The following is a 25,119-nucleotide window of genomic DNA, read 5'->3' as shown; positions in this document are numbered from 1 at the left end:
ACAACAAATTTTCCATCTTTTTCTCAATTATGTGATCTAAGAAATCCAAAAATATCTTCAGTAGAACTTTTTACAGCAAATGAATTGGATACAGACATGGCTGAAGTCTTGGTTACTTTGCAAAATAAATTTATTTATTTCTATTCATAGCTATGCTTTTTACTTTAAAAGGCCATGCAAACAACCTATAAATCTTTAATAATGATTCTCTTTAATAATGATTCTCCAGGCTCCGCCTTTGATATAATGTAATCAAACATAGGGCCATATTAAAGACTAAAACTTCAGAAAAAAAGTCCAATAGTCACAAGGAATTCTGGGCTGAGGGACATTGTAGAGAGCATTATTAGGGTTAGAATAAAACAAAATTTGCAGTTATTTTCTCAAATATTTGAAGCTATATCCATGGAGGAAAAAACTCCTAAGCCATTGTTCTAAAGATGGCACTGATACGTTTTAAGGTTTTAAAGCTACTATGTTTTCAGGAGTTATGACAATTTCTATAATAACGTATGGGTTGAAATCCTGATTCTGTCACCTGCTTGCTATGCTATGACCTTGGGCAAGTCTCTTAAACCCTTTGAGCCTCAGTTTCCTCAGCTGTAAAATGAAGATAATTATATCCAGTTTATAAGGCAGTTGTAAAGCTGAAGTAAAATGATATCCATAGAAGTACTTTATAAACTAAAAATAAAGCAGTGATGGTTTTTATTCATGGTTAATGCCAAAGAGCAATGCAATCAGAAGATAAAACTCCTCTCAGAACTTCAGTTCTTCATCTAAGAGTCCATTTATTTCACGAAGCTGTTATTCATATTGTAATTAGAAGCATATCCAAAGATCTCTGCTGAGCCCAGATGAGTAATAAGGCCAAAATGTACTATTCAATTCCCACTGTTAATTTGGGGGATAGTGTTCTTTTTGTTTGTTTAAAAACACTTCTTGGTATGTCAAAATTCTTAATATGAGTTGGTGAATTAGCATTAGATTGAGAACCCAAATGCCCAAACTGTAACCATATACAGTCTGCTAGTGATGGATGGATTGTGACCAGTGAAAGCACATCTGTGAGTCTCTAACCACTGTAAATAAAAGAAGCTGCCATTGTTCTCAAAGCAACTCAACTCCTCTGCCAACAGAACATCCTTTGAGCATCCTCCAATTCTCTGTAAATCCTATGTTTGAAATTCTGATATAATCATCTAATTTCCATTCTCTAAGTACTTAAATGGATGTTATGAGTAAAGAGTGACTTAAATATTTTTATAAACCACTGCTAATATCAAAAACATCACTGGTGTCTTATGTTCAAAGTCTCTGGGAGACCTCAAGAGAATTCTGAAAAAAAAAAAAAAAAAAAAATCACTGTCAATTTAACCACTTCCTAAGGTGAGTTTAATGAAGCAAAAGAGAATAACACTTCACCAAGGACAGTAATCATTTTTGCAAACATACCTAAGCAAAGTAGATTTGACAAGTGTGACAGTACTTACTCCTAGCATTATTGATGCCTGTCCAAAAATTGCCATTGATTCAGGGGAGGGGAGTCATTGCTGATCATGAGCTTCTGTCTCCCCTTCTGTACAAATAAATTCCAAAATATGTAACACTCAAACATGACATTAATTTATTTTTCTTTTTCATTTCTGCACTTAAGGCATTTGCTTTAGCTATCCTCCTACTAAGAACCTCTTCCTGGCTCTTGGCATAATCAATTCCTCATCATCCAGAAAGGTGCCCCACCACCCAATTCACTAAACATTTGTTATTTGTAAATATCAAGGTTTCCAGTGCCCCTTCCTGTGGTCTGCATATCCTGATTTGTGGTTGGAAAAGACAGTTAACCATAGTGACATCTTTTTCTCACTTAGTGCCCATTGTTAACATTTGTATTCATAATCCACCTGCCATATTGATAGCAGGAAAAATAAAAGTAAAGCAAAGCTATAAGCCAAAAGAAGTCCAGAAAAGCCTATGATCAATCATAGCCTACAATCTCTAACCAGACACAGCAAGGCTGGCAAACTCAGGCCTAGAACCAGGTCCCAGGTCCCAGGACATGCTGAGAGATTCCAGGACACGAAGAAATTAAAGTCCAGGCCCCTCGGAGTAATGAACACGAGGCAGAAGACAAATTAAGATTACCAGCTTGGTATCAGACCAACGTGGAGCCAAATCCCAACTGCACCATATGTAGTAAGTCCTGTGATATCTCTGTGCCTCAGTTTCCTCATGGGAAAGAAAATAAACCAAGAGCACTGCTAACAGCAAAATGGAATATGGGGACAATGCCCTTTGCCAATTTGGTCACCCAATATTTTGTCTGACCTGAGGTCATACTCAGCAAACATAGTATAAAAGCCATCCCTTCAATTTGGGGCTCATAACCTATCTTAAAAAACATTTGCTGCTCAAGTTATAATTAGAAATATCTGTTTATTATGAGGAACATGAAAGGGATTTATGAAGTGTTAATGAGCAACTCTGGTCTGTCTGGCATCAAAATGAGTGGACAATGACCTCAGGCTCCAGTGCACTAAGATAAAAGAGTGGCAGCTTCACCCTGTACTTGCTGTATAGCCTTGAGAAGTTATTTCATCTCTCTGGAAAATTTGGTTTATAAATTAGGAATTAATAATCATACCTGCCCCCTAGGATTCATCTGAAAATTAAATAAGAGAATACATGTTAACATATGCCTAGCAATTAAATAGTAAGCCCCAAATAAATGACAGGTACTTTTACCATTGTGACCTCCACACCAAAGACTCTGATTTTCAGTCTTTCACAGAATCCTGAGAATTTCTGGAAGATCCTGCTTTGCGAATTTTCCTAGAAATGTAACTTCACAAATCAGGGAAGCCAATGGCTATAGAGAACCAACCAGGACCTGTTTTTCTGGAGCTGAAACAGAAGGAGGGGTATGGTAGAGACTGCTATTTGCCAACCAAAATCCATTCTTCCCTCCTTGTTCTTCTTAGGAATATTTTTAGCTGGTTATGTGGATTACCAGAATAGACGACTACATTTCCCAGGCTTCCTTTCAACCAGGTATAACCATGTAATTAAGTTCCGACCAATGGGATGAGAGTGGAAGTGAGACTGCAACTTACAGGCTGTTTCTTAAAGAGGAAAGGTAAGCCCTTTCCTCACCTTCACATTGGCTAGAAAATGAATGTTTGGTTGGCTATCTTAGATATGAGGAAGAGAGTAATACCCTAAGGATCAAAAAGCAGCATGATAAAAGCAGCTTGGCACCCTAGCTACTTTATACAGCATCCATTCCAGATCAGACTTTTATATGAGCAAGAAATAGGCTTCCATCTCCTTAATCCACTGTTACGATAGCCTTTGTAACATGCAACCAAACCTCTAGCCTCATAAATATTGTAGACAATGGGAACAAGGAAAAAAAAGGCAGAATATGCTAGAGGATTGCAACATGTCCCTGGTATATAGTGGTATCTACATCATTTTTTGCATATTTAAACATACTCTGTTGGACTCCATGCAATCAACCCGAATTTGAAATATTGAGGTCAGCTTCAAGAACAAGAGGCACACAGGCCAACTGGAGAGTGTCCAAAAGTAGACTAGGTAATGAAAAGTACAGAAAACCCATCTCATGAGGAAAGACTGGAAGAGCTGAAAAGAGAAAGGTAAGCCAGAAAGGTTAGATTAGGTTTCAAGTAACTCAAGGGCGGTAAGTTAAACAGGACTTCTCTCTTTGCACTCAAGTTTCTTCATCTGCAAATAGGTAAACCCAGAAAAAATCCCTTTCAGGTACACCACGAGGGATCTATAAATTCAAAAGAATTTATGTTGCACCAAGGGACAGAACTACAAACCACCTAGATACAGCACTGGGAGAGTGAAGGGCAGACTTCCACTGAACATCAATAAACATCCTAGCAACGTTTCTTGTCCAGGAATAGAATGGCTGCCTTCCAAAGTCCAGAGCTACCTAACTAGAATGGTTCAATCAGAAACTAGACTTGGATACAGGTCCCTAGAGGATGTGCTAAGTCTTGGAAGAACCAGAAACTTAAAACAGCTCCCTAGAGATGCAGTTCCCTCTTGCAGACAGAGCAAAAACGTGAGCATTGTAATAGACGGTTTTGTATTTGAATCTATTTCTGCCGCTAATTTGATACATGAACAACTTATTAACCTTTTTTGAGTCTTGGTTTCCTCATTTTTTAAATGGGGATAGTAAAACATAACTTGAAGTATATTTTACTATTTATAGGAATATTTTAAATGTTTTAATAAATATAATAAATATAAATGCTTTAATAAAATATACGTCAAGTTATGTTTTACTATCACCATTTTATCCTCAGATGTTCTCTGGGTCAGCTGTAGACATTTCCTCTTTTGAACAGAGCTGAAGCTATTATAGTATATATCAAGCACATTGCACAATATAGGCTCATAGCTATTTATAGTAGTCATCTTAATCATCTTGCTGACTTTATAAATGGAGGAAAAGAAAAATGTGACAAGCTCAGAAGATGAAGTTAGTCATCCTGGTGGAAGGATCAGCAGGTAGAAGGCTGGAATTTGTGGACTGGGCAGGTAGTTGCACAATCAACATAAACAAGGACTTGGCACAGAAATGCTGTGGTTGAAGTGCAGGCAGGATCAAAAGCCACTCACAAGGTGGGAAAGGAAGGAGAAGCAGCAGTTGCAGGATCATCAGACACTGGGAAAGGGCCCTCATCCAGACCTCCATCTACCCATTCACTATTTATTTATTATCTATGAGCAATTATAAAATGAGAAAAGTGCCACAAAGAGGAAAATACAGAGCATAATCAGGGCACAAAAAAAGAAGTTCCTTACCCAGATTTAGAGGGTCAGAAAACAGTTTCCAGTGGACATGATATCTAACTTGAGACCTGCATTACCAAGGCAAAGGTGTTTGGGGGCAAAGGGTGGGTAGTCAGCTCAAGCTGATGATGTACTGGGAGGAGGGTGGAGAATCATAAAACCTCTCCCACTTCTCCTCTAAAACTCCTACATTCTGAAGAACCAAGAAGACTGCTAAGTCCTTCCCAACTCTAAGGTTCTATTACGGCCTCAAATGCAAAAGCAAAACAAAAGAAATGCCCTATCAACTGAGGTCAAGCAATTTTAAAAAAAATAGTGGCAGGTATGGATGGCAACATGGGGTTCCGTATGGTTTTGGAACTGTTTGGTACCTTGGCTGTGATTCGGGAAGTCACACAGTTGAGAAAATAGCATAGAATTTAACATACACACATGCGTGCACATGCAAATGAGTACAAGAAACTAGGGTAACCTCAGGTAGAATGAATAAATGTCAATATCCTGGCTGTGGGATTACACTAGGGTTTTACAAAATATGCCACTGTGAGAAATGGGCAAAGTTTACAGGTATCTCTCTGTACTATTTCTCACAACTGCATGTGAATCTATAATTATTTCTATAAAAATTTCAGTTACAAAAGTAGATGTAGATAAAGAACATAGTTACATAAAATTGTAGTTATGAAATAGAAATTCATCATTGAAATTTTAGCAAAATACATTTAGAATTTTTTAATTACTGATATCTACTACCAAAATATTGTTATATTTCGATACTTTCTTCATTTTTAGACTAGTATACATCTTTACAATAATTTTTCTATGCAAATACAAATAATATGAGTGTACATGTTTATGTAGTTTAATTCAATTTATAAAGATTGTTTCTTGTTTATACTACTAATTTTATATTTTAAAGATCTTCCATCATATTAAAAATTTCTTGAGCTGGGCATGTTGGCTCATGCCTATAATCCCAACACTTTGGGAGGCCAAGGTGGGAGAACTGTTTATGCCAGAGTTCAAAACCAGACTGGCCAACATGGTGACACCATCTCTACTATTAAAAAAAAAGGAACTTGTTTGAGTTGGTAATACTATATAGGCATATCTTAATTTTCTAAACCAATCCTATATTTTGAGACATTTTACGCAGTTTCAAGTTTTTTTCTATTATAAATAATTCTGTAATAAATTAAATCAAACTGGTTGCCAACTTTACTGAGTTGAAAGATAAGTTACCAGATACAAAATGTTGAGTTAAAATGGATCTTAGAAATCACTTGACCAAACAAATCAGCTAAAACAAACATACACCCACACATAAATCATATTATAGTTATGGAAATTATGGGCCTATTCTCACTTTAGGATGTAAGGACAATGGACAATTCCAAAAGTTCTCTATTAAAAACAGAAAAAAAAAAGCATGAGCCACCAACCTTGCTCTAAGTCACTTTTGAACTTGTAGAATCAAGTAGAAAAAATATAAGTGGAAAAAACTGTAGAGAAAACAACTAAAAGTTTAAAACATGATAGATATAGTTCATATTTTTATTCTCTATGACCTTGGGGAAACAGTTTAACTATTTTAATTTTATTTCTTCATCCATAACTATACCTTCCTCCTTACTAGGTCCTCAGTAAATATTTGCTGTCTAAATGAATGAAGTATGGGCATATTCAGGGACTCAACTGCTCATTGTTACTCAAACATGCAAAATTCTTCTAAGCTTCTAGTTTGGAATGTCCTCCCCCATTTTCCTCTCCACAAGGAAATCCTGCCTACATGGCAAAGCCAGCACTAATGTCCCCCTTCAAGAAGCCGTCATCAACCCACTTCCTTACTTTTTGCCTGTACTGTCTATCTCATACTTTGTTAAGTTACATAGACCCTTCTTTCTGCTGCTTGTAAAAGAGGGACTTGAGGGCCAGTTTTCCTCCTTTTTTCATCTTTGAGTAGGGCTTTACCAACCATCTCAACACGAGACACGCTCCTCACATGCCCCAGTCTGTCTACAGCTTTGGATGAGAGGCACACAAATAATACCTATATGTGTAATTGGATTCTTCCCTCCTGGAATTTAGAATTTGGGATTCAGAGACAAATGATCATTGAGAACTAGTTGCTTTAAGCAGTGGCATAGAAACTCAGAACCTTTGAGGAAGCCACGAACATAGAGAAAACAATAAAGCTTGTCTTCAGAGACAGTGAAGGGCAGAGCAAATGCACGGGAGGGGAAACAAGAACTATGGGGCAGTGGAGAGGGGGCTTGCAGGAGGTGCTCACTTCTGGGGTACCTGATGCATATGGGCTGGCTCCACTGCCCCTGGTCCCCAGAAATTACTCTGTGACTTTATAACAACTCCCTTCCTTTAGTTTGTAAGTAATATGTTTTAAACAGACTTTTATTAAGAAATGGGTAAAGACTACAATGCTGTTTTCTCCATCCCTTTATCATTCTATTTCTTCCTATGAAAATACTCTTTCCAACTTTATCTAAAATGTTCAAATCCTACCCATCCTTCAAGACCTCAACCTAACCAAGAAGGGGCCAGTGTCTACCTTCTCTGAACTCCCTCATAGAGCATCCTGTCTGTGCTTGGCACACGCACATCAGAGCTATTCCTGTCTTGCCTTAGCCCCCTTTTAAATCACTTCCTCTCTCTAGGCCTCAGTTTCCTCACTCAAAATGAGTAGACTGGATGAGATTGCTGGGTGGCAACAGGGTTCTACACAGTCCCAGGTTCTGTCCCAGACAACACTATTGGGGGAAGGGAAGGGAGTGGTCCCAGAAAGCAGTGTCCAGACTCCCACCCTTACTTTAACAAGAGCTGCTGTTTTCAAATACAATCATGTGCACATAATGATGTTTAGGTCAATGGCAGACTGAATATATGACAGTCATCCCATAAGATTATAACTGCTGAAAAATTTCTATCACCTAGTGATATTGCACCCATCGTAACATCTCAGTGCAATGGGTTACCTTTTCTATGTTTAAATATTTTTGATGCATACTTACCATTGTGTTATAATTGCCTACAGTATTCAGTATAGTAACATGCTGTACAGGTTTGTAGCCTGTGAGCAATAAGCTATACCTTACAGCCTAAGTGCGTAGCAGGCTATACCATGCAGGTTTGTGTAAGCATACTATATGATGCTTGCACAACAAAATCGCCCAAGTATGCACTTCTCAGAACGCATACCTGTATTAAGCTATGCCTGTCTGTCTTTTATATACTCAGAATCTGGGTAAGGCTATATTGAGAAAAGGAATCTACTACTAATCAAACCTGAAACTACCAAACTGGAAAAAACATAAGGCTCCAAGATTGCATAGCAGTAGGAGTCATACAGTACAAATAACCAAAACAAGTATGCAAATTTCATTGAGCTAGATACTCTTCTAAACATTCTGTGTTCATCAACATTTTAATCATCATACAATCATATGAGGTAGATATTCTCAACTCCATCCTAAACCAAGAGGCTAAATCAGATAAACTAGAAGTGGCAAAGCCAGGCTTTGAGCCCAGGCAACATAGACCCAAATCTGAGTTCTTAACCACAGTACTATACTGTCTTCTAAGCTCCTTTAAAGGGACATATCTTAGCTTTTGTTTATTTTCCTTTTTTATCCCACACAGCACAGTACTTGACCTGCTGGTCATTTAATAGTGTTTGCTGAATTAATAAATACTTGCATGAACAAAGGAGATCTATCTTGGATCCCATGGAAACAGACAAACTTCTAGGACCTCAGCTGCCTCCAGGTGATCACTTTAGCACAGCCCTTTTATAACTTACATGCTTTCAAAACCATCTTCCTGAAAAGCAAAGGACTTCCTGCAGCCTGGTAGAAATTCCTGTAGGGTATGGTTTAATTTTTAGGGCCGACCTAAGTACCATTAGCTTGATGAGTCCATAGAGGCGTACTTCACCAGGGTCATTATCTTCAGCTCACATTCAATATATTCCCTATATCAGGGTTTCTCTACCTCAGGCACTATTGACATTTTGGGCAGGAAAGTGCTTTGTTGTGAGGAGCTGTTTTGTACACTGTAGCATGTTTGGCAACACCCTGGCCTCTACACACTAGAGGCCAGTAACAGTTCCCCCAACTACTGTGACAACTAAAAGTGTCTCCAGGCATTACCAAATGTCCCAGGAGGAGGGCATGAAATAGCCCCTCATAGATAACCACTGCCTTACATGAACCAGCTTTTATACAAACACTGGGAAAATAATAAAGAAAAAGAGGCTGGGCACAGTGGTTCACACCTATAATCCCAGCACTTTGGGAGGCTGAGGTGGAAGGACTGCTTGAGCACAGGAGTTTGAGACCAGCCTGAGCAATATGGCAAAACCTTGTCTCTACATAAAACACAAAACTTAACTAGGCACAGTGGTACACAGTCCCAACAACGAGGCAGACTAAGGCAGGAGGATCGCTTGAGCTTGGGAGGTAGAAGCTGCAGTGAGCTGAGGTCATGGTACTTGGGACTCCAGCCTGGGTGACAGAGCAAGACCCTGTCTCAAAAAAATAAAAATAAAATAAAGAAAGAGAAAAAAATTATGAACAATCCCAGAATGAATATAACAAAGTCAAGGCTCAGTGCCTTATAAACTGAAGAAAGAAAATTCTCCACCTTGAAGAAACCTCAGGATAATAAAATATTCTCAACACTGCCTTACTTCACTTGATCTTCAGCACAGCCAACACTTACCAAGTTATCTACTATAGGGCAGGGAATACAGTGAGCACTTTTCTATACCTTATTCCATTTGCTCTTCCTAACAATCTGAAAAGAAAGGCATTATCGGCCAGGCATGGTGACTCATTGTGCCCAACCAATAATGTCTGTAATACCAGCATTTTGGGAGGCCAAGGCAGGAGGCTCATTTGAGCCCAGGAGGTCGAGACCAACCTGGACAACATAGCAGAACCTCATTCTACAATTTAAAAATTAGCCAGGCATGGTGGTGCAGGCTTGTAATTCTAGCTATTGGGAGGCTGAGGTGGGCAGATTGCTTGAGTCCAGGAGGTGGAGGTTGCAGTAAGCTGTGATCACATCACTGAACTCCAGCCTGGGTGACAGGGTAAGATCCTGAAAAAAAAAGGAAAATATGGAAGGAAAAAGGAAGGAAGGAAGGGGGGGAGGGAGGGAGGGATGGGGGAGGGAGGAAGGGAGTGAGGGAAAGGACAGGAGGGAAGGAGAAGCGGGAGGGGAAGGGGAAGGAAGGAGTATTAGCCTGTTTTCACATTGCTATAAAGAGCTACCTGAGCCTGGGTAATTTATGAAGAAAAGAAATTTAATTGACTCACAGTTCCACTGGCTTAACAGGAAGCATGACTAGGAGGCCTCAGGAAACTTACAATTATGGCAGAAGGCAAAGGGGAAGCAAGACACATCTTACATGGTGGCAGGAGAAAGAGGAAGTGAGAAAGGAAGTGCCGTATTTTAAAACCATCAGTTCTCATTCACTATCACCAGAACAGCAAGGGAGAAAGCTGCCTCCATGATCCAATCACCTCCCACCAAGCCCCTCCTCCAACAAATGGGGATTACAATTTCGACATGAGATTTGAGTGAGGACACAAACCAAACCATACTAAAAGGCATTAACTGTTTTTACAAAGGAGGAAACTGAGGCTGAGATAATTTAAATGACTTGCCCAAGGTCACAAAGCTAGTCAGCAATGTTAAAACTTGAATCTAGAACAACCACTGGCTCCAACTCCAATGCTTTGTCCATTGCTGTACTGCAGCATTCTACAAGAAAACTGGTAGCTATAATCAATGAAAAGCCAAAAAGTAATACAATTTTCTCATTCACACTTTACACATGAGACAAAAAGGCATATCCTCAATGTTAACAATGGTTATTCATGGAAAACAAGTTTATCTGTTATTTTTATTTTTTCTTTGTGTTTTCCACATTTTCCAAATTGTTTTGCCTTGAATATGTATTGCCTAATAAAAAGTTATTCAAATTAATTTCTGAAAACAAAAATATTTCACAAAAATATCAACCTTAAATGTCAGTTTCAAGTAAACCATTATCATCATTTCTCATGTATGAGTCTACCAAAGATTAAGAAGTTTGTCAATACTCAGCTTTGAATAAGAATGCAGGTAGTCTCATATGCTGTTGGAAACTTAAGTTAGTATAAGGTTCTTAGCAACAATGCAGGCTCTATCATAATGTGAACTGCATATGTTCTTTCAGTAATTCCACTTCTAGGAAATTTTCCCATAGGTATACCACATGTATAATATACAAAAATATATGCTCAAAGATATTTATTGCCTGTCAATAGAGGAATTGGGACAGTGGAATTCAAAACAACCATTATAGAAAATAAGGCACATCTTTAGGTACTAATATAGAAAGCTATCTATGATAGTGTTAAATAAAACATCATGTTATAAAATAGCATGTATAGATGGAGTCTAGGATATACAAGTGCATATTATATATATGATTTGATGTATGTATATGTGAGTATGCAGGAATCCACGTCTGTGTGAGAAGTTAAAGAGAAAAAATGGATTTTTATTTTCATTTTTATACTATTCTCTGAATTGTTTTAAATATTCTTTTCATTATTATATATCAAACTAAAATAAGTTTGGAGGGGGTTAGTTTATAAGAGCCAAGAGGCCTGGCTTTCATGCAATGGCTTGAAAACAAAGCAAGACATAAAATAGAGCTGTCTTCTGTTACAACTGCAAATGCTCACAAAACAAGACAGTGTGTGAAAGTTTCCCAGCCTCTGTGTGCCAATGAGAGGCATAATGGAGACAGTTCTCTCCTGGCACATTCAGAGACAAAGCCAGGCTCCTATCTCCTGTTAGAAGATTTTAATGGCTGAATTTGAAGACCAATAACTACAGTAAAATCCTGCTATACTTTCACGGCAACCTAAACCAATTTCCCTAGAAATTCAACCCAACTTTTCCTGTCTTATCCCTCCAGCTTGTCTCTTCCTAAAGTAGCTGAAATATCTTGGCTACAGGGTGCCCAAGATGTCAATTCCTCTTTTGAAAATCTCTCCCATGCCCCAATATGGCAGAAGAACTGAGTTCTGCTGCTAGTTTCACTGTGCATAAGCTCACTGAACCTAATTGAACCTTCTCTCAAAAACGTTTTATTGATACCACCTACTTCATTGGATCATTGCAAGATTTCCATATGACAGAGCACAACAAAGTGCGTTGCTGGTGGGGGATACTGATAATGGGAAACGCTATGTATTTGTGGGCAGGGAATATATGGGAAATCTTTGTACCTTCTTCTCAATTTTGCTGTGAACCTAAAACTGCTCTTACAAAAATAGTCTTTAAAAAATTAAATTTAGGCTGGGTGTAGTGGCTCACATCTGTAATCCCTATATTTTGGGAGGCCAAAGCAGGAAGATTGCTTGAGACCAAGAGTTCAAGACCAGCCTGAGCAACATAGCAAGACCTTTTGTCTACAAAAAAATTAAAAATTAGCCAGGCATGTTGGTGCATGCCTGTAGTCCCAGCTATTTGGGAGGCTGAGGCAGGAGGCTTACTTGAGCCCAGGAATTTGAGGCAGCAGTGAGCTATGATTGCACTACCGCATTCCAGCCAGCTTGGGCAACAGAGCAAGGCCCTGTCTCAAATCAATAAATAAATTTTTTAAAGGCTGATCTTAGTGTTGAACAGTATAATTGCTGGCCTCATCTATGATGTAGAAATCCTGCCTACAATGTGAATACCTAGGAAGCCACCTCAAACTCTCTGTGCAAGCAGCCAAACTGTCTCTTAAAAACACAACTCAAACCGCATTTGTGGCCATTCCCTCCTAGTTCACTAGGCACCAGTTATATCAGGTACACACTCCTTTCTACAAAGCTATATCCCTTCTCCAGGTCTTTGCATGTGCTTTACCCAGAACTTGAAATGCCCTACACTCCACTCTTTCTCTCTCCTACTTGTTTCTGTTTCTTCAGGGGTCAGCTCAACCATTATATCCTCAAAAGGGCCTTTCCTGACCATCCCCTGGAAGGTAGGTCTCACGTCCTACTACCACCCTGAGTCATTCTCTGCTCGCTCTAGCCCTCCATAGCATTTAGCATACCATAGAACCATGTATCTTTGTTCCCTGGTCATGCACTATAATCTAAACTCAGAAGTGCCAAGATCTTATCTATCTTATCCTCTACTCTATCTCCCATGGCTAGAATAGTGGCAGCACATAGTAGGCAGCCAGGAGACATTTATGCAACGAATGAAGAGTATCAACTCCAAACGCATTCATTTGCATTCTCACATTTTGCCATGCCTATGAAAAAGGCAGGTCTGGATGACTTTTCTCATTTGAATGACTTGCCCAAGGTCACAGCTTGTAAATGACCAAGTCAGAGCTTACATTTGGAGCTCCTGACTCATAATTCCCTAGTACTCCCACTGCTCAACAGCTTCCACTAATTTAGACATAGAAGGATTGAAAACAGAGCAATATATCTAGGCTTCAGCAAGAAGAGATGGGGAAGAGAAAGATCTGCTTTCCTGCAGAGGTAAAGTAAGAGATATGGGGGGAAGAAATGGTGAGCTATTACCTTATACTCTCAAGCTATGAATTAGTAAAATTCATTCCTTCATCTCTATGAAATGCAGCTGCCTCCAGTACTGCAGCTCATGAAAGCTCTCATCACTAAGTCACAGTATGGAAGGAACACTTTCCTGATTGAAGCAGCAAGTGAAATTTTAGGTAAGCCAGATGCAATTGCCTAAATTGGAAAGTGACATGAGTCTTCACACCTTTTGGACCACATGCAGCAGACTGAGAGCTAAGTCATATGCATACACATACCCCAAAACTACAGTCATCCACACATGGCATGGGGCTTTACATATCCCAAGCATGCTGACTCACTGACTGGAGAGAAGGGAAGGAAAAGAGAGAAGACAAGAGTAGACAAATAGGAGAGGCAAAGGAGAAGAGAGAGGGATAAGGACGTTGAAGATGGGTGGGAAACAGAAAGTGAAAGACAAGAGAAAGACAAAAGAAAAGAGGGAAAGACTGCAGAAGAGGAAGAAACTAAAAGAATAAGGGTCAGGGGAAATGAAGACTATTATCCTGCTAAGATTTTTGCTGCAACGCTCAAGTGGTCAAATGCTGGTTATAAGACAGTCCTCAGTCCTTGAAAATGTCTAGGATCAAGGTTTTTCAGAGAATTCTGAAGAAAAAAAAAATTCTAGTTTCAATAATCATCTTCCAAGTTTCTCAGGTGTTTGATTATTCTTCCTGTGTCTCCATCAGCAAGCAAGCAAGTAACCAGGGCCTAGGGCTCTCCCACTGAGAAGGGGCCACCCGACACCAACACCATCCTGGCCTCGGGCCTCAGGCCTGAACTCAGCCCAGAGCCACAGAGCTTCAGTTCTAGCATTTCTGCCCATTATCTTACTCCTCCTCAAGGCAAACACAGGGACTGCTCCTGCCTCTCACCCCTCCACAGCACTCCCCTGGGCATCTGCACAGCCTAATGGGCAGTCTACCAAAATGCTGAAAGCCTGGTGAAAGCTTGTGCCAAGCTGACAGTATCCTCAGCCCTTCCACAGGCTGAGGTGTTCATGGTGAGCTTGCAGCAGAGAAAAACAGTTGGTCACATTTTCCACTTCTGGCTGAGACTAGAAATACTACCTCTTCTCCTGCTGCCATCCAGGCATCTCCTGTACCTCACACACTACCACTGGTTGGTTGTCAGTCTGTCATTCACCTGTGTGATGCTTCCCCAGGCTCCCTTTTTTTCCCAGTCTCACTGGCACTGCCCTGGCTAGGGCCTTTGTGGTTTCTCAGTCATCAGCTAAACTGCCATTCGATTGTTTTCCTGGTCCTCCACAGGCCAGCTCTGTCTTCTAGCATACCCCTCCCCTTCCTCCTAAATCAAGCATGCCTGCCTGGGGCCCTGGAATCTGTGTTTTTTTTCCTTCAACTTTTAAGTTCTGGGGTACATGTGCAGGATGTACAGGTTTGTTACATAGGTAAACGTGTGCCACGATGGTTTGCTGCACAGATCAACCCATCACCTAGGTGTTAGGCCATTATCCATTAGCTATTCTTCCTGATGCTCTCCTTCCCCCTACCCCACCTGACACCCTGACAAGCCCCAGTGTGTGTTGTTCTCTGCCATGTGTCCATGTGTTTTCATCTTCAGCTCCCACTTATAACTGAGAACATGTGGTGTTTGGTTTTCTGTTGCTGCATTAGTGTGCTGAGAATAACAGCTTCCAGCTCCATCCATGTCTCTGCAAACAACATGATCTGGTTCCTTTTAATGGCTGCATAGTAGGGAATCTGTGTTTAATCAAGTAAATCTGATGTAGCCAGGACACAGTTGGGAACCACAGGTGGGATTCATCCTTACACAGCTGTCAATTATCTCCAGGATTCACATTTTGCCCTCTTTTCCCTGGGGCTCCAGTATGACTTTTGTAGGCCGTAGGCATTTTTACCTTCATGGACCTATTCCTCTATTAATAGGGGTAAAAAAAAACCCATATATTATAATGACTGCATTTGAATAAAGATGAATTCATTATTGTTGTGCTTATTTATTTTATTCTGGCTTTAAAGGCAATTAAAATGTAAATATTTTTGTCGACCCTAAAATGATTGTGCTTCCTACACACTGTGTCTAGTAGGTAAGTCAGCCCTACCTCACCTCTGTCCCCAAATCTTCAGTGGCCTTCCACTGCCTGCAGAATAAAGTCCAGCCTCCTCAGCAGACTCACCATGACCGGGGTCTTATCTTCCCAGCACCATCTGCTAAAGTACCTTCCACCCATCTGGGCTCCAGCTTCAAGCCTAATGCAGTGCTCTCAACATACCATGCACTATGATGCCACTGTGCATTAGCCGGAAGCCCAAAACAAGTTTTCTTTCCTTCTTTCCCTACGGATTTCTGGCTCAAATATCAACTTCCACTGTGGCCTTCCTTAGTCTTCCTGGTTAAAATTATGGTTCCTTCTTCTGCACTCCTATAGTACTTTATATAACTATTATTACACTATTTATTCACACTGTCTTTTGTCAAATATCTCCAATTCTAATTGCACTTTTTGCACAGCATAACACTTCTAAAATCAGGAAGTGGATTACAATGTATGCCAAACACACTTGCCAGCTCCCAGGTGTACTACACCACAATACACCGAGGTGATTTTCTGCACAGGCAAACTCGACACTGCACAGGAGGCACTGGCTCATCTGCTTGCTTCCTTGGTGGTGATATTTGCACTGCTAATATCACACACATTTGAATTTTAATTTAAAGTTTCTCTCTAGTACATTTAAAATTATGTTCTGATGTATTATTGAAATAAAAAGATATTTTTGCATCTAGACCATGACCTGTGATATCTCAGATAAAGCAACTAAAGGTAGTAGAAATTGCCAGATCCCTTGGCACATGTTATGGAACTTCCTAATTCCTTGGACCATGAAAAACAACTTCTCAGATACTGAGCTACTCTGTCAAAAGCTTCCAAGTAAATTTCAGGAATAGCTGTTTAATATCCAATAACTGTAATTTAGTTTTTTCAGAGTTATACATTTTGCAAAAAGGAAATGCACTATCTAAACTCCAGGATTCTTCATCCATCTCAAACATAGGTTTTTTCCAAAAGGGGTTCAAGATGGTGAGCACGGATTTTAAAAAGCAGTAAGTCAGCAGAAAACTTATACACAACTACAGACAGCCAGAGATGATACAAAGAACTTTTAATATTAAACCTGAAAATGGCTAAGATTAAAACTTAATGATACTGATTAAGAAACACACAGATCTATAGATAAAAGTAATCTATCGTTAGTTCATGAAAAAAATTATATACATTTTGAGTTCCCTTTTTCTGGCTAAACAAGAGTTAGCTTTAAGATGAATCATCCAGTAAATTGTTTTTGTTGGTCGAAAAAGCACAGTCTTTTGGTAAGCTAATTCTTTTCTTGACATGTCTATCTATATTAGAAAACTGTTGAGGGTCTAAGCTATACATTAATCATCTTTCTTTCATTTCCAGTGCCTTTGTATATGAAAAAAAAGTGCTCATAACTGAATTGGTCTAGCTTTTGACCAACAGTTACATTTCTCTCAAACCTGGCCTCATTTCTGTTAAAACCTAGCTATATGCTTATTTTTAGATTTGGATGGGCATATTTCATTATGAATGCCCTTTTAAAAATTCAAAATCCGTTCATGCTTTTGTGCATTCAACAAGCATTTATCAGGCTCCTAATAAATGCCAAGCAATGACAAGAATACAAAGGAGAATAAGACCCAGCCTTGCTCTGAACTTTACTTACAGACTAGAGGGAGAGACAGGCCAGGCAGCATATCACAACTCAGTATGATGAGAGTTGTGATAGGGAAGTACAGGCTGCTGAGGAGCATGGAGAATGACCATTGCATACAGCTTGGAATTAAGGATTATCTAAGCCAAGCCCTGAAGAATGAGTAGGAGATAACCTGGAAAAGTGGGTATCCAGGGAGCTATGGGATAAGTTGGCCCCCACTGAGGGAACAGCATATGCAAAAACATAAAGATAGAAGTTCAGGCTGGGGAGGGGATCTACCAGTGGAGAGACAACAAGTTTTCTTGGGCTCCCTTTCAGAGGTACCACAAAGGGCTTCTGATGACCTGTTAACAATACCCTGGAATTTATCCTAAGAGCAGTGGGGATCCATTTTCATTTGCAAGATATTTTTCCAAAAACATATAATGCTGCATCAATTATATTGTTCTCTCAATGCCATATCAAGTCTTAATCAGCTTTATTCAATGCTGGTTTTGCTGTCGCCTTCATTTCCAGTGTTTTTAAATTCTTTTTTTTCTTAATCCACATTTCAATTTTAGTATTCAATACCCCAAGGTTTCATTTATGAACACTTACTCCAGTTTAGTCCTCTTAAGTTCATTTGCTTGCTGTGCATTTATGTTTAACAGGTAAGAGCTATAAATTACCAGCTATTTCAAAAAAGGCAACTAACTGCACTAGAAAATGAAAATTTATAGTTTTATCATTAGATCAGAGTTTAAAAAAATCAAGGGATAGGCCGGGCGCATTGGCGTAAGCCTGTAATCCCAGCACTTTGGGAGGCCGAGGCGGGTGGATCACGAGGTCAGGAGATCAAGACCATCCTGTCCAACATGGTGAAACACCGTCTCTACTAAAAATACAAAAAAAAATTAGCCGGGAGTGGTGGTGCGTGCCTGTAATCCCAGCTACTTGGGAGGCTAGGCAGGAGAATTGCTTGAAAGCAGAAAATGGAAGTTGGAGTGAGCTGGGATTGTGCCACTGTACTCCAGACTGGGAACAGAGCGAGGCTCTACCAAAAAAAAAAAAAAAAAAAGGATAAGGATTTGTTTAAAAATCTCTTATTATTAGGGCATTACACCTTTCTCAGAACAAGTATAATTTGCAGAAATTATAAAAGGAAGATTTTCATCAAATATCAATTATTTAGCAATGTTTTATTTAGCTGAAATGCTATTTCACTTGTAAAAACTATCTCCAGTTACAAAAAAAAAAAAAATCGCAAACCTTAATTAAATTTAACCTGCTTTTGCAAATGTCTTAACAAGTTTTAAGCTAAACAATTTTTAAGCAGGAAAATGATAATTTAAAAATAGTTTGTTATACTGTTTCTGTGGTTTATGTATTAACTGGCCTCTTTGATAGGCAGAAGCTTATCACACTAAACACTGTAAAATAAAGGCAAGAGCTAATCATCTTCTAGCAAAAATACTCTCTGTGCAACAACTGCAAATGTCAAAGCTATTATTTAGTGGTTGATAATTGCCTGCTACAAAATATAAAACAAAGTACATTTACCGGATTGTTTTTCAGCTTGCCACTGCCCTCTGACATACCAAATAAGGAATTCCCGTAGACAAAAGCTGCAGTGCAATTCACTCAGCCTCAGACCAAGCCTCCCCTCACCATTATCCTTGTTCTTCCTCACTGCCCCCAAATCCTGAAGTGGCACCATATTATTAAAAACTTTAAGTACCTGGGGGTTATGCTTCAGAGTAAGACATCATTTGAGTAATTTCAAATGATGCACAGCTCCTTCATGTAGAAAAAGATGTTTTGTGGTCACAATTACTTCAAAAAGTAATTATATTCAAATAACCTGACATATCATGCCTTAGCAATTACCAAAACATGATTTTGACACATGGCAATTTTTAAGTTAGGCAAATATGAAATGCTAAAAAATGTGAACAGCTGTTCTTCTGTTTAAGTTAGAGCACTGCAAAACTCAGGTAATGACTTTATTTTTTTCAGTTAACGTAACCAGCCCACGGTACAGCATACTAAATCACAAAGTACAAACCTAAGAAAGTGAATACCTTTACTAAGTTACAAACCTTTGACAAATCAATACAGTACTCTTTAATATAATGAAACCGTACTTTTGTTCAAGTCAGGTTACTTTAGTGATAATTTTCACTCCAAAAATATTTAAGTACCAAATTAAAACACTGGTTTTTAATGGTGGCTTATAGCAGAGCAAGTTATTTTACACAAACTATATTTTAAAACTACACAATTTCTCCTTTTAAGTGAGTTGCCTTTGGCAAGATGTTGAAGTGTACAGCAGCAGGGCAATGAGTGTCTATAGGAGGTGACTCTACTCTGTTCTGGGGTTGGCCAAAGTCAGGTGGCGTTCCAACGTTTCAAAAGATTGAAAATTCTACCTTAAGGAGATTCAATATCAATACCAATTTCCAAGGAGTTCTTGTTGAATTTTCATAGAAATACTGGAACTCTCAAGATCAGATAGTAATTTCAAACAATATTAATTTAAGATGATCTCTTTTATTTAGAGGCCCTGCAACTGATTTGATCAAGTCACATAGCCTTACACCAACTTATCAAAAAAAAATCTATCTAAAATATAGTTGTATTTTTAAAGTAACACATAAATATGTAGTCAGCTTGGAGAGACCTGGGGTACCCCACGTCTCTACCAACTTCCATGATCACTTCTCGGCAAATGCTGCTGCTGCCCCTGGAGTTGTTATGCTTCCTCTTCCCGAGGCTGTCAGTTCTTCAATCTTGGCATTTAATTTATGTATTATCCATTCCATTGCTTCTCAGCCTTTACCAGCGTTTGCGGATGTCATACTTGCCATCAGACCTTCAAGGTAACTGCTGAGGTTAACTCCTTTCATGGTGATTATGGCTTCTTGAGTCAAAACAGTTTTTTCTGGGTCCTGAGGATTTGGTTTGTGTATAAGTTTCATATACTGAAACCATATTTGTAAATGAAATATTAGTAGAGTTAAGTTCCATTGTTTTCTCTACAGGATCAACTACAGAATATTCGTGCACATATGTTTCGTTCTTGCTGCACCACTAAGAATAAAAGGCTTCACAATGAAAGGCAGTCCCTACCGTGTACTGAGAAGTCTGTGGCTGTGCAATTTTCCAGAGGGATCTATATTTCTGTCCAACACATCAACTCCAACCACGCTTGGGTCCATAGGGTTTGGTTATTTCTGCATTGCAGCTGTTGTAGCAATTTCCCACGAGTTGTTGAAGATGTGCTCTCAAGTCCAGATCTTCATGGTACAAGCGGCCTGAGCAATGTCTGGGTGGCGCCAGGGCACAACAAGGCCCAGAGGCTACACTGGTCCTCGCCCCACCCCCAGCACCCCAGCACCTTAGCCAGCTCTGGGGATCGCTCCTGCAAAGGGCCCTTGACAGGACCCTCACCATCTTGAGCTTGAGCCCATACACGTTTCTCCTCTCCTGGAGGCTGTTGAGCTAAAGGAAAAGAGGAAGTCTGGTTGCACTGATTTTATAAACATCAATCTTTGCCTCTGACATTTGCAACAGGATGGCTGAGCTCAGGCCTTGTGGTCTAACGAGACATTGTATGGTTAGACATTGTGTGCCTCCTAGTTCCTTCTCTGCACAATAACTGTATGACTTTGTTTACCACTGCTAACTCAATCATATTGTTTGCATATGATCCTATATGAATAGGCAAGGTTAGAATGACATTTGGAAAGGTCCAGCTGTACCTTGTTAACGATCTTACTTGCTTGACTGATTTTAGATAAACATATGTTTAGATTTATGACCCCCTTTTGCAAACTTTATTGTCCCTTTGCTGTACACCCTATGAATAAGAGTCATACTTTCTGTACCCCTTTTTCTTGTGATTTATGTTCTTGATTTTATTTCAAGATACAATGGAATGTACGTCACTCCTCAAGCACTGAAAGGTATATAACCTGTGGTGTGCACAAACAAACTTGCTGCTTTGGCACTTGTTGCTCCGGCATTGCCTGGCAGTCCTCCAGACCCCACTTTCTATCTATCTTTTCTTCCACGCACTCCCTCTTCCAGGTTAAGAACATTTGAGTGGGTCTGAGGCTCTCCACTGGTCGGAAGCCCCCCGGCAGACGTGCCGGACCCCCACAGCCGGCAGCACAGCCCGCAGGCACTGTCAGCCAGTGTTTTTAAATTCTTTAAATTTAAGTGAAGAAAATATATTTGTAGTTTCATGGGATTCAAAAACAACTCATTTTGATTCTCTCAGTCACTCCTAATTTTCCTTGCCTCAGAGAAAGAAGCAAATTAAAAAATTCACCACTAAATTCTTCATTTGCAAACTTATGGGCATTTCTCTATCACATTTTACACAATATAGAATAAGTAGAGCCTGGGCCAGGCGCGATGGCTCACACCTGTAATCCCAGCACTTTGGGAGGCTGAGGCGGGCAAATCACGAGGTCAAGAGATAAGACCATCCTGGTCAACATGGTGAAACCCCATCTCTACTAAAACACAAAAAATTAGCTGGGTGTGGTGGTGCATGCCTGTAAGTCCCAGCTACTTGGGAGGCTGAGGCAGAAGAATCACTTGAACCCGAGAGGCAGAGGTTGGCGTGAGCCGAGATGACAGAGAGAGATGCTGTGAGCCGAGACGACAGAGAGTTGCACCAGCCTGGGTGACAGAGAGAGACTCCGTCTCAAAAAAAAAAAAAGAAAAGAATAAGTAGAGCCTGTGTAACCTCATGCAACTTGCTTAACCTCTCTGTGCCTTGGTTTATTCAACTATAAGAGGACGCTTACTATCACTTATCTTACAGGATTCTTACAAGGGTTAAATATGATACCATATGCACAGTGTTTAGCATAATGCCTGAATTATAATCATTAAATTGTAGCTATTTTTGTCATTAAGCATTATTGAACAATGTACAGATATGTATGTGGTTAAGCTTTGAATCTGTATTTTATTATAATTCTAATGGTATACATATACATATATGTATATAGCATATATATTTACACATACTTATGTTGTATGTTGAAAATCTTTCCAGAAACTTTTAGGCGTTATCGCTGAGGCAAGGACCTAAAGAATCAGGGAGAGGAGAGAATACTTTACTTTTTTCATTTTATTCCTTTCTGTAATCTTTAACCCTTTGTGTGTGTGTGTGTGTCTGTGTGTGTGTGTGTGTGTGTGTGTGTGATGGAGTCTCGCTCTGTCACCAGGCTGGAGTGCAGTGGTGCAATCTTGGCTCACTGCAACCTCTGCCTCCCGAGTTCAAGCGATTCTCCGGCCTCAGCCTCCTGAGTAGCTGGGACTACAGGCGCACCACCACACTCAGCTCATTTTTATATTTTTATTAGAGACAGGGTTTCACCATGTTGACCAGGATAGTCTCAATCGCTTAACCTCAGAACACCTGCCTTGGCCTCCCAAAGTGCTGGGATTATAGCTGTGATCTACCCTCCCCGGCCTTTAAGTCTTTTTTAACCTTTTATAATAAAAATTGGTGAAAACCCCTGTGGCGCAAAATAAAAATTAAGAAAAAACCATTATTCTCAAAGCTTAGGATAATGATATGGAAATCATTTTATATAGAGAAAAGAGTGTGGAACTTAGGCTTGATTGGCCTAGAATAGAGGAAAACTAGATTAAGAGGAGAATCAGTGTCTGTTCTCAAAAATCAGTTATCTAAAGACCACCATGTGAAAGGAGGATTGGAGGCTGGGCACAGTGGCTAACACCTGCAATCCCAGCACTTTGGGAGGCCAAGGCAGACCGATCACCTTAGGTTGGGAATTCCAGACCAGCCTGGACAACCTGGTGAAACCCCATCTCTACTAAAATACAAAAATAAGCTGGGCATAGTGGCATGTGCCTGTAATCTCAGCTACTCCAGAGGCTGAGGTAGGAGAATTGCCTGAACCTGGGAGGCAGAAATTACAGTGAGCCAAGATCATGCCACTGCACTCAAGCCTGGGCAACAGAGCAAGACTCCGTCTCCAAAAAGAAAAAAAAAAGGATTGGATTTAATTTGTTTCTAGAGAACCAAAAAGGCTGATTTTGCCCAAATAAAAATAACTCTGTACTGATGAGAACAGTTCAAAGATACTGCTCCAATGGCAAAAAGTCCATCACAGAAAACGTCCACCATTGGCTACCTGGCCAACTTTCTGAGATTTGGTTCCAGGGATTTCCCTTCCAAATCTATGAATTCTGGCAGTCTCCAAGCATTTGAAATTTGAAACTTAGATTGACATATCTTGTTCTGTTATCCAGTAACTGGTGCATCCTTAAATGATTATCCAGTAATAGCCAAACTATAATCACACATTAAATATGTTATATAAATTGACCGGGCCTGGTGGCTCACACTCGTAATCCCAGAACTTTGGGAGGCCAAGGTGGGCAGATCACCTGAGGTAAGGAGTTCAAGACCAACCTGGCCAACATGGTGAAACCCCGTCTCTACTAAAAATACAAAAATTAGTCAGGCGCCATGGTGGTGGGCACCTATAATCCCAGTTACTCGGGAGGCTGAGGTAGGAGAATAACTTGAACCCGGGAGGCGGAGGTTGCAGTGGGCCGAGATCACGCCTCTGCACTCCAGCTGGGTGACAGAGTGAGACTCTGTCTCAAAAAAATACAAATAAATAAATAATAAGTTACATAAATCAACTTTGCCTCCAACCTACAAGACCTTTAAACAGGCAGGTATTCTTAAGAAAGGATTATTAGTACATATATGTTTACTGTACTTCCATGAAGTATACAGTTATATAAATACATATCTTACAATGTTGAAACCTGGCATATAAACACTAACTAGAATATAATTTGTTAGAGGTAATTTTTATTTACAACCAGATTCACACTACATGTTATTTTAGCATTGTTCATTATCCTTATTCTTTAAAATGTATTAATATCTGTTTCCAGATTTTAATTGGACTACTCTTTTTCAGCTTGTCATTATGAACTTGGTAAATTAAGCCCAATACTGGAACACTTTAGCAGCTCAATATTGGAAGTTCTACTTTTGTGGGTTCTACTTTCCCTGAAAAGTGGGGTGCACCCAAGAGAAATAGGGGGTTTCAGCTAATGAACTGGGGTAGTGCAGTGCCTTTGAGATATGATAGGATGACCTTTAAATGACGTTTTTCTAGAGAATAATTTGAATGACGAGAAAGTGAGCCAGGGAAGGCAGAGAGCTCTGGAAGACGCATCTGGCTACGAGACTGCTGTTATCTACCACTTGGGAGGCTGTTGACTTAGAAAGCCATTACATTCCTCTGAACATCTGTCCCTCCTTTATCTAAAAACAGAGAGGGAAATCAAAGTAGATAAAATTGTTTCCATTTCAACAATCAGTTGATATTGTGCCTACCCAAAAGTTTAGTTCAGTGGGGAAAAACTCAAACCTTTGAGTCAGAAGAGGACCTAAGTCTGTCTGTCACTATCTATTCCACCTTTGACAGGTCTCCTACCACCTCTGATAATAAGTTTCTTCATATGATGAATTGAAAGGTCAAGATACAAAGTAAAGAAAGACTGCAAATGTATTTTTATATTGCTTTTAGCCTCAATTAAAGCTCTCTGGTAAGAACAGCTATTATCATTCCCCTTTATAAATGGGAACAGGTCAGGCATGATGGCTCATGCCTGTAATCCCAGCACTTTGGGAGGACAAGGTGGGTGGATAACTTGAGCCCAGGAGTTCGAGACCAGCCTGGGCAACATGGCAAAAACCCATCTCTACAAAGAAAAAAAAAATTAGCCAGGCATGGTGGTTCATGACTGTAGTCCCAGCTACTCAGGAGGGTAAGGCTGGAGGGTCGTTTGAGCTCAGGAGGACCAGACTGCAGTGAGCCATGATCACACCACTGCACTCCAGCCTGGGTAACAGAGCAGGACCCTGTCTCAAACAAAGAAACAAATAAGAACAGACTTTAAAA

At 39.7% G+C, this 25,119-nt stretch overlaps 1 protein-coding gene and 1 pseudogene across 17 annotated transcripts in view; both read right to left on the bottom strand.

Annotated features, from left to right (window-relative positions):
* The window catches only part of DNAJC6 (DnaJ heat shock protein family (Hsp40) member C6), a 178,458-nt gene that overhangs the window by 87,727 nt on the left and 65,612 nt on the right, over positions 1-25,119 (bottom strand). The window lies entirely within an intron of this gene.
* On the bottom strand, positions 19,729-20,593 carry LOC144577021 (PRELI domain containing protein 3B pseudogene; annotated as a pseudogene).

The sequence above is a fragment of the Callithrix jacchus genome, chromosome 7 (assembly GCF_049354715.1).
Source record: "Callithrix jacchus isolate 240 chromosome 7, calJac240_pri, whole genome shotgun sequence".
NCBI classification, from domain to species: domain Eukaryota; kingdom Metazoa; phylum Chordata; class Mammalia; order Primates; family Cebidae; genus Callithrix; species Callithrix jacchus.
This window is presented reverse-complemented; position numbering and strand designations above follow the sequence as displayed.